Genomic DNA, 10159 nt, shown 5'->3' on the forward strand with positions numbered 1-10159 from the left:
CCAGCTACCTGGTGTCAGATCAATTACTTGGATCTCGTCTGTCCTGAAGAGGGCAGTGATCCTTCCTCAGCTGAATGGTTTTCTACTCTAGACTCACCTTCTCTGCCCACATTGCCCACACTGGCACCACTGTCTGAGGGCTTACAGAATGCCTGATAGAACAATAGAACGGGCTGTTGAAGGCTCCGCTAAAGTTCCAGAAAGAGGGTTGGCTGCTGTATATTATATGGTAGGATGTAGTATATGCCTTGATACTCTGATTGATATAGAGTACTACATCCCTTATAGTTAGAATACACAGATCCAGGAATCTGAGTCAGGATGCTTGGAAAAAATCCTGTAAATACTGCAAGAGGTGGGAGTCTCCTTCTCACCTTGCTGGCATAACAGCGGTGATAACATTGTTTGTGCTGATGGCAGCCATAGCTACTGCCAAAGACAACCAAGGGTTTTAAACAAAGAATGCCATGGTCAGAAGCAGCTGGAAAAGCTCAATGACAGATAAGGAAAATGGAAGAATCAGGTAAATGAAAAGAATTTTGGAGTTTTGGCTGTGGCGAAACAAGTTAGAGTTCTGGGATCATAGAGACCTAACTTTAAATCCTGCCTCTACAACTTATCTACATGACCTTGGGCAAATAGTTTTATCTTCTGAACCTCACTTCCTATATCTGTAAAAGAGATAATAATAGTATCTGCCCACAGAGTTATGGTGAGAATTAATTCATGCTTGTAGTAGTATTTGTAAAATTCCTAGAACAGTGTCTGGCAAAGATCAAGTATTCAATAAAATTATGTGTGCAAAGAACATACTTCTCATTTTAAGACAGACATGGTATGACTCTAAAAACAATGAGGTGGAACTGTCCCAAAAGCTACTTGAAGGAGCTTCTTTGATGGTACCTTCAGAAAAGTGCCAATGCCTGTGCCAAAGATAGATTTGCCTTGACACCAATGAAGCTTGAGCTACAGCGTCCTGTATTTCCACCAGCCCCTTCTGAAGCTCTGAGTGTGGCCCTAGGAATGTGTTCATATAATCATGTGAACTGTATTTAAACTATATATAGTTAACTACATTTAACTATATTCTAAAGTTCCTTTTAATACATTTTCTCCAGAAATTCCCTTAAAATAACCACTGATCTTTTTCTTTTTCATTTCTGCATTTTGTTTCTGGTGTTCAATAGGAAAGGATCTTTCAGTGAGCTATCTGCAACACTTTTCTGCAAATGATATATTGGTTTTATTTCCACGTTTCGAGTAGCCCTGCTCTGGCCTCATGCACAATTGCATTCTGGGATCTCTCTCTGCATCTCTTCTACGTTCCGTTCACTGTTTCCTGGATTTCATACGTTCCTCTCAAGGTGTTTCCTAAGAAAAGATGCATCGGAAGTAAATTGAGAATTTGAATATCTGAAAATGTCTTTATTCTTTTCTAGAACTTCTTGTTGTTTGGCTGGGTGTGTATTTCTAAGTTGGAAAAAAAAATCCCCAGTGTTTAATTTCCTGTGTTGCTATTGAGGAATTGAATGTGATTCTGATTCCCAATCAGTATTCTTGATCTCTGTTTGTGTCCTGTTATGATTATTCCCCCTCTGGAAGCTTAGAATAACTTATCTTTAGCACTGATTTTTCCAAAATGTAATGATGATAAGCCTTACTGGGGCTATTGTTTTCATTCATCGTGCTGGCCACTCAGTGGGCTTTTCTAGCTGGAGACTCATCTGGAGTCTCATGTCCTTTAGCTCTGGGGAATAATCTTGTATTCTTTCTTTAATATTTTCCTTCTCTCCTTTATACTGTTGTCTCTTTCTAGTACACCTAATAGTCAGATATTGGATATCATGGACTGGTGCATTGATTTTATTTTTTTATCTCTTTCTTCTCCATGTTTGATGAAACCAGGCTTCATCAGTAACTCCTAACCTCAGTATATGAGGAGGAAAAGCATATGGATGACTGGTAAATGACTGAACAGAATGGAGGAAGGTCTCATCCCAAGTGCTCACAAAAGAAGACCAATGAAAAGTAAGTTGATTCTCCCTTCAAAATTCCAGATAGGCTTGGGAATTGGAGGAACCATGTAACTTTGACAGTGAGTACGGGGTTGAGAACTTGGAGGTAATTTAAAAGTCTGTTTATGACCACCAAATGTAAAATAGATAGTTAGTGGGAAGCTGCTGCATAGCACAGGGAGGTCAGCTCGGTGCTTTGTGACCACCTAGAGGGGTGGGATAGGGAGGGTGGGAGGGAGATGCAAGAGGGAGGGGATATGGGGATATATGTATACATATAGCTGATTCACTTTGTTATACAGCAGCAACTAACACAACATTGTAAAGCAATTATACTCCAATAAAGATGTTAAAAAAATAAAAAGTCAGTTTATGGAACAGTTTTCATGTGCCTAATGCACAGTGAGGCCAAACAAACTGGAACATCAGAGTTTGGAGCAGAGAAAGGTTTATTGCAGGGCAAAGCAAGGAGAATGGGTGGCTCATGCTCAAAACACCCAAACTCCCCGGCGGGTTTCAGGGAAGCATTTTTAAAGGCCAGGTGAGGGAGGGGAGTCGCAGGGTGTATGACCAGCTTGTGTACAATTCTCTGATTGGTTGATGGTGAGGTAACAGGTTGGTGTCACAGGGGTTAACATTATCAATCCTTAGGCTCCAGTAGGTCTGGGGGCTTGTGCTCATGGTCATCATGTAGTTAACTTCTTCCATTTGGTGAGGATTTTAGCATCTGTAAAACAACTTAGGAAATGTGTATCAGATACTGTTATCTAGGTATTTCAGGGAGGAACTTAAGATTCTGTGACTGCCACATGTCTGATTTACCATTTAAGTTCTTATCCATTCTCCTGGCCCAACTGCTACTTTTGTCACTACATGTTCACATCCTTTCAATCATTAATTCTCGATCCAGGCTTTTGTGACTCAGGAGAGGCCTGGGAGACTACAGCTTTTCTACAAACAAGAGGCAGGCAGAGGACATGGTGGTGGTGGTGATGGGGGGTCCTGTCTCCAGAAGGCCCCATACAATCCTGCTCGGTTACAAGGTGACTTTGGAACTCATTCTAGAAGACAATTTTGGTTTTGTCTTCCAGTTGTACATATCATGATGGAAGGTAAGAGTGCACAGTTGTGAGCCTGAGTAGCATACTAAAAATAGGGGAGGTGAGTGGCCAAAATGTATACTGAATGTGATATGAAAATACATTTCTATGTTTTCTCATGTCACAAACAATCCACGTTGTTTAATTTTCTTTACGTTATATAAGAAAATGTGTACATTGGGGGACTTCTTTAGTGATTCTGTGGTTAAGACTCTGCACTTCCAATGCAGGGGGTGTGGGTTCGATCCCTGGTCGGGGAACAAAGGTCCCATAGGCCGCGCGGCGCGGCCAAAAGATTTAAAAAAAAAAGTATACACTGTCAACCAGATATAGCACTTAGGGCCTTCTCAGCTGTCTTCTGAGTATGCGCCCGGTCCTGGGCATGCGTGTGGACTTCTAGATTCCCAGGAATATGTGGAAGCTTTTCAAAGCCCTTATTCCCCAAAGCATCTCATTGCCCAGCCTTTCCTCCCAAGATTTTTGCTTAGTCTATTGTTTCCCCAACTGTTATGCCTTACCCCAGGTGGCAGCTACTAATGTTTGCCTTCAAATGATTTTAACAATTGCCCCCCTGGGTAGTCACCTCAGCCCTGGGAGAGTTCTGAGTTAGTCTAAATAAAGGTAGGCCCTTTGAGTTGGTCTTTCAGGAAGTCTCCAGGCACATTAAAATAAACAGACACAATTCTTTGAGAATAAAGTCTGTTCTGCTGTCCTGGGTACTGGGTACTTATACCAGGAATGTGGGCTGCTGTTGTCTTCAAGGTCACTGCCGAGCTGGGGAGCAAGGAATGGGTCCAAGGTAAATTAAAATGCCACAAATCTCTCTTAGCAAGATCCAGCTGCTTTCTCTTGATTGAGTACACCCCTGTTTCTGCAAGCTTTTGATTAGTATCCAGAGTTCTGAAAAAGTTAATTCTGATGGTTTTTGGCAGTTTATTCATAGCTTTTGTGGAGGGATGAACTTTTGGAGTTCCCTACTCTACCATTTTCGCAGATGTCACCTGGATTCTTCCTTGTTTTTGATGGCCTTGACAGTTTTGAGGAATACTGGTCAGGTATTTTTTCAAACGCCCCTCCAGTGATATCTGTCTGATGTTTCTGCTCATGATTTGCTGGGGCTATGGATTTTGGGAGAAACAACACAGAAGTAAAGTGCAAGTCTCACCACATTGTATCACAGGTATATACTATCAGAGTGACTTATTACTGGTAAGAAGAGTGTAAGTAGAGTGTAGTGCTTTCGAGGTTTGGGCTCTCAAGTCAAACACAACTGAATTCAAATTCTGGCTCCTCCAGTTGCTTGAGTAAGTGACAGAATTTTTTTAGGCCTCAGTTTTCTCATATGTAAAGCAGGAGTAATAATAGTAGCTACGTCATAAGGTTACTGTGGGGAATTGAATGAGAAAATTCATGTGAAGTAATTAACATGATGTCTGGCACAAAGTGAATGCTCAATATATGTGAACTAGTACAATGAGAAGATGTGTGTGTGTGGGGGGGAGGTATACACAAGAGCAATTTTAAAGATAATATCAAGAGAATCCGAAGCACTTTTCATTATATAAAGTGCCATAGTTTTTCTTAAAGATTTGATGGGAAACCCAGAGTTCAATGGGGTTAGATATATTTGGATAAATGGGAAATTTCATGCATGAGGCATTAGTCCTGAAGGCAGGCCAGATAGCTACGGTAGCTAGAGCTCCTAGGTAGCCAGGAACTAGTATAAAGCCTGGCATTTGTGGTCAGGGACGGACCCTAGAAGAAAAGGAAGGGGTGAAAACTATGTAGTCATTAAAAGCACTACTGTTGGAATCATACAAACCAGGGATCAAATCCTGGCTCTCTTTTCACAGGCTCTGTGACCTTGGGTAAAGTGATTAAACTTCCCTCAGCTAAAGTTTCCTTATCTGTAAAATGGGTATGATAAATTGAGGTTAAATGAAATAACCCAAGCAAATGTCCCAGAACATTCCCTGTCATGTAGTTAGCTGCTCTTTATTACCTACCAATGGTGACTTGGTCGGGAGACACACCATAGCAGTTATAAGTCTTTGAGTCAGGGAGGACATTTTGTGCCAAGAGGAGGCTTTAGGAAGCTTTACCTTTCAATATGGAGCTTGTTTTGGGCTCCTCCCCTTCGTAGTGGGCTCAGTTCCTTGCTCAGGCCTGCTGCAAGCTGCCCTAGGAGCAGGATGCCTTTGTGATATTTGTGGTGTCTAAAAAAATCTTTAAAAAAGAGATTTTCAGTGTACAATCAGAAAGAAAATGAAAACCACATGGAAAATTCAGCTCCTCCCAATGTGTTCTTAGTCTCCCATTCTACATCCTGCTAGGCCCTCTTCTGCAGATGATGACTGAGAATATCCTCTTTAGAGTAATAAATCACAGGAACATTAAATGCGTCCTTGCAGCTGCATGAGGGCTAGTTAGAGGCCTATTCAAGAAAAGGGCTTATGTGGAGGAGTTTTTCCCCCCGCCTTTTAAAAAGCCACCTGTACCATTTTTGTCTTGGTTTTTAAGTGGAAATGATTTTAAGATGTAATTTTCTTCCTCTACTTGTGTTTATGATGTACAAATAGTTCTTTGTTAATAGGGAAAGAAAAAAAGAAAAACCCAAACCCAAATGCTAAACCTAATTAAGTCTCTTTAGAGAAAGTGTGCCTCTTTAACTTTCCAACTTCCTTTCTGAGTTAGTAATTTCAGGGCTGGACAAGATGCAGGTGGAAGGAATTTCTTCACTGACAGCTGGCCCTGAATCTCTCACATTCCTGGAAGTGCACCAGTTCAGGGTACAGAGCTATCTGGGAGAACTAGGGCTAGTCTGCAAAAAGCACGTACTGTAATCTAAATCCTTTTCCTGTTCATTGGCAAAATCCCAAAAGTTCTTTGAGGCTAGGAGAGATAGCTTTGAGAAGAAAATTGGGACCAGATCACCTAATCCAGATGTGGAAAACCAGGCCTTGAGGAGGGAAGAAACCTTTTATTATAAACTAGGCCTTGAGGGAAAAAAAAATCTCCTCTTTATAAACTAGACCTTGAGGAGGGGAAAATCTTTTCATTGTAATCATATCAATTCTAGTTAGTTTCACATAATGAGGTTAGCCATGCAGTTTGGCAAAGATGATGATCAGCCATGTAGAATGATTTAAAGAGTTCCAGAAAGGCTCCCACTCCCATAAAATCATCCCTAGTCAGGTTCATAATGCCTGATAGCCTTTCATCAGTGATTCTTAGCCCTTTTTTGGTCAAGGACTTGCTTTAGGATCTGGTGAAAGACCTTTCCCTGCAGAAACGCACATGTGTGTGCACATGTCAGCCTACATTTTTATAGGGGTTCACAGACTCCTGTGAACTACTGTGGGGAGTCTTTGGATGGTCAGTGTTTCTCACTGTTGATTTTCAAGAGCCACGTAATGGGCAGCCCCCCTACACGTAGACCACTGTTGAGGTAAATTGAAAAGAAACCCTATCGCATTTTTATCACCATTATATTAAAATATTATTTAGAATAATATATTTAATAATAACTTAATATAAGGGAGAGGGATGAGATTTAGGGGCAATATTTCACCAAGGTGTATAGGTCTACCTTGGTGATGCACAGCTTGACCACAGATCAACTTCTATATTGAACTGGTTTCTTTCCTTCCTATTTCTACTAAATTAAAAAAAAAAATCCAAACTTTAAAATACTTTAAATGCTTTAAAATACCCCAGGATAGATGAAATAAAAATCATATAATTTGATAACTTATTTGTCTTAGTTAGGTTTCCCCAAAGCAGAGTCTGAGGCAAGGACTTGGGAGTAGTTGGGTATATTTGGGGTGTTGTCCCAGGAAGCAGGAGTGGGGTATTTGGGAGAATTAGAGAAGGAGGAAAAGTCAACGTGAGGGTGCATTGTGAGGTTGCTACATTGCGCCACAAGGGCTTGATTCTGGTTGGGCTTCCTGAGAAGGATACCGAACATCTCCCAGAACTATCCCCCTGATGGATGAGCGGTGGTAGTTCTCATCCACTCGTTCCTATCTCCGCCCCTCCCCCCATTCAAGGTTATCCCCAAAGGGATTAGCATTCCCACTCTTCCAGGCTGTGCTTTGATGTGGACTGGCTTTGGAGAAGGCACTGGGGCAGAATCAGAAAGAGAGAAGCTTGATCTTGAGGTGAGATGCTCTTGGGTGATATGAGTCTGAGCTTGCACAGAACTGTCCATCACAGCTCTGGCTGAAATCAGAGGTGGATGGAGAGACTGTGACGTAGGGCCCCAGAGGCATTTGCACTAATACTGAAGCTGAGTAGTGGGTACACGGAAGCTCATAGTCCTATCCACCCTACTTTTGTATATGTTCGAGAATTTTCATAATAAAAAGTTAGAAATCCTAACTCAGAATCATAGGTCATTGGGAACTGCCTTAAGTATTTAGTGGCTTCCTTGTATAGTTTTGGGTGTTTGGAACAAATATGGGCCCAGAAATTACAATGAAAGCTCCCTGCTGACACTTTGAAGCACTCCGTCAGATGCTAAAGTCCTTGAACAAATCATACTCAAAGGCTGGAAGGCTGAGTAGTTAAACCAGGAAGTAGATGGGTGTGGATTCACTGATCACTTCTTTGATTGATTCTGTTCTACAAAGTGTGGTAGCAAGTTCTACTGAAAGACTTGGATGTGATGCTTAAATGTCCCCAACAATATGTAGTCTATTTCTTTCTATGAGAAGTGAAGAAATCTCCACATGTTGGGGCAGAGTCAAATTCTTAGTGATAAAACTGCCCCATAGTTTCGTCTTTTTAAAGAAATCCTGCTCATTTCATCTTTAACATTAAGCACAGTGATATTTCATCACTGAAGTAATTACTTGCAGCCTCTTCGAGATTCTGAATATATGGCTATGAAATACCTCTTGAGCAAGGCATTTAAAATCTGAGAAATTATCCTTAGTGTCATTATCAATGTCAGAGTCTTCCCCCCTGCCACCATCCCTTGTTTTAATAACTTGCAGGAAAGTGATTTCTCTCAACAGCTGGCATGCTTAGAGTAGAAAAGTGGAGTTGGTATTTGCTGCATTTCTTTGTACAGCATGCTGGGAAGACATACCCTTAGGGGCCACAATTTGATTATATTCACAATTTTTATGGTTTTTTTCAATACTGAATGTGATCAAGGGACATGTTACTGATTGCTAACTGTTATCAGCGTATCAAGCAGTTAGTGGCTTGGCATTTGGGTGCCACCTCTTTTATTTGCTTAGCAACATATTTCTGGACTGTGCTTATGGCTAATGCTCTTCAGAATTGATCCCAGTGCCCTTTTTCCAGTCTACTTTGTGAGTCACAAAAAACACTTGATAACTGAATTAAAAATCTTTCTTCTTAAAAAAAATGCTGTATAATTGACATTTAACATTATACTAGTTTCAGATGTACAGCATAATGATTCAAAATTTGTATACACTGCAAAATGATCACCACTATGAGTTTAGTTAACATCTGTCACCATACAAAGTTAAAACATTTTTTCTTGTGATGAGAAATTTTTAAGATTTATTCTCAACAACTTTCAAATATGCAATACAATATTATTGACTATAGTCACCACGCTGTACATTACATCCCCACGACTTATTTATTTGATAACTGGAAGGTTGTACCTCTTGACCCCCTTCACCCATTTCATCTACCCCAAACTCCCTCCCCTCTGGTAACCACCCACCTGTTCTCTGTATCTACGAGTGTGGTTTTGTTTTGTTTTGAAAACCTTTCCTCTTATGTGGAGAAACTGGGTCACTCTTACATTGCTGGTGGAAATGTAAAATGGTACAGATCCTGGAAGAGAGTTGGACAGTTTCTTATAAAATTAAATATGCAACTACTCTACAAGCCAGCAATTGTACTCATGGGTGTTTATCCCAAAGAAGTGAAAACTTATGTTCACACAAAAACCTCTACACAAATGTTCACAGCAGCATTATTTGTGATAGCCCCAAAATGGAAACAATCCAGATGTCCTTCAACAGGTGAATGGTTAAACAAACTGTGGTATATCCATGTCATGGAATACTATTCAGCAGTAAAAAGGAACAAATTATTGCTTCACACATACATCTTGGGTAGATCTATAAAGAATTACACTGAATGAAGAAAAACAATGCCTAAAGGCTACATACTGTATGATTCCAAATGTATAACATCCTTGAAATGACAGACTTACAGAAATGGAAAACAGATTAGTAGTTGCCAGGATTAAGGTGGGGGTAGTGGGTGTGGCTATTAAAGGAGCACATGAGGGATCCTTGAGGCGATGGAAATGTTCTGTGTTGTGACTCTATCAATGTCAGTATCCTGGTTGTGATATTGTACTACAGTTTTACAAGACAATCTTATTGGGGAAACTGGGTAAAGGATACCTGGGTTTCTCTCTGTATTATTCTTCTTTTATAGAATTTTTTTAAAAAAATTATCTATTTCATTTATTTATTTTTGGCTGCATTGGGTCTTTGTTGCTGCGCGCGGGCTTTCTCTAGTTGCAGTGAGCGGGAGCTACTCTTCGTTGCAGTGCGCAGGCTTCTCATTGCAGTGGCTTCTCTTGTTGCACAGCACGGGCTCTAGGTGAGCAGGCTTCAGTAGTTGTGGCTCACGGGCTCTAGAGCACAAGCTCAGTAGTTGTGGCCCACAGGCTTAGTTGCTCCGCGGCATGTGGGATCTTCCCGGACCAGGGCTCGAACCTGTGTCCTCTGCATTGGCAGGTGGATTCTTAACCACTGCACCACCAGGGAAGCTCTCTCTCTGTATTATTCTTAAACTGCATGTAAATCTACAATTATCTCAAAATTACAAGCTTAATTTCAAAAACTCCTTTCCCCTTATGGCGTGGGATTTCAGGGTCAAAAATGCAAAAGCGTCATGGAGCACTTCTCCCTGTATATATACCACTGCTATGCCAAGAGTCTGCATATCAGTGGTTTTGTCGGACTCCATAGAAAAAAAAAAAAAAAAAAAAAAAAAAAAAAAAAAATCTGCTAGCACCCACATGTGTTAGTAATTGCCCTT

This window comes from Monodon monoceros, unplaced genomic scaffold (assembly GCF_005190385.1).
Source record: "Monodon monoceros isolate NGI ecotype Baffin Bay Population unplaced genomic scaffold, NGI_Narwhal_1 Super_Scaffold_22, whole genome shotgun sequence".
Classification (NCBI taxonomy): Eukaryota; Metazoa; Chordata; class Mammalia; order Artiodactyla; family Monodontidae; genus Monodon; species Monodon monoceros.